The sequence below is a fragment of the Rousettus aegyptiacus genome, unplaced genomic scaffold, assembly GCF_014176215.1.
Source record: "Rousettus aegyptiacus isolate mRouAeg1 unplaced genomic scaffold, mRouAeg1.p scaffold_m13_p_6, whole genome shotgun sequence".
Lineage (NCBI taxonomy): Eukaryota > Metazoa > Chordata > Mammalia > Chiroptera > Pteropodidae > Rousettus > Rousettus aegyptiacus.
In genome coordinates, this window is record NW_023416309.1 from 34,630,026 (window position 1) to 34,630,646 (window position 621).

Consider the following 621-nt stretch of genomic DNA (forward strand, 5'->3'; position numbering starts at 1 on the left):
CACCTACAACACCTGGTCTTCCTAGGTGGTCTCCCATCCAAGTACTAACCAGGCCCAACCCTGCCTACCTTCCGAGATCAGACGGAATTGGACTTGCTCAGGGTAGCATGGTCATAGATGCTTAAGAACATTTTAGACAGTCTAATTTTATATTTTGTATCTGGTAATTCTAACACATGAAGTCTTATGAATCCGGTTTGGTTATTGGTTGTTTCTGGAGTCTTTCACACTTTGGGGCTTGTTTCCTTTTATGTAATTTTGGGGTTGTGAACTCATTTGCTGAAACTTTTTATTTTAAATGAAATTTTCCTCATCCTTTTTTTGGGCAATGTATATAATACAATTTGTGGCCCCAAACCTCTGCGTGTGGCCAAATTTGTGGTTACAAAGTCTCGGGGAAGTTTTTCTGTTATTTCTGTTACTGTTAGCTCTACCCAGAGCCAGGGCAAAGATGACCATTTTCTTTGTTGTCTGCCATGGTTGGGTGGGTTTTCTTCTAGAGTACTTTATTCTCGGGGCATAGCCTATTTGAGTCCTGGCTTTATGCAGGGTGGTCTTATTCTTCAGCTTATATGGAGTACCTGAAGACTCAGATGGCCCCAGCATAGGCAGTGGTGGCAG

The 621-nt window shown here is 42.4% G+C and overlaps 1 pseudogene; it reads right to left on the reverse strand.

Moving 5' to 3' along the window:
• Positions 1-119, reverse strand: LOC118604805 (annotated as a pseudogene).
• Positions 120-621: the final 502 nt, after the last annotated feature.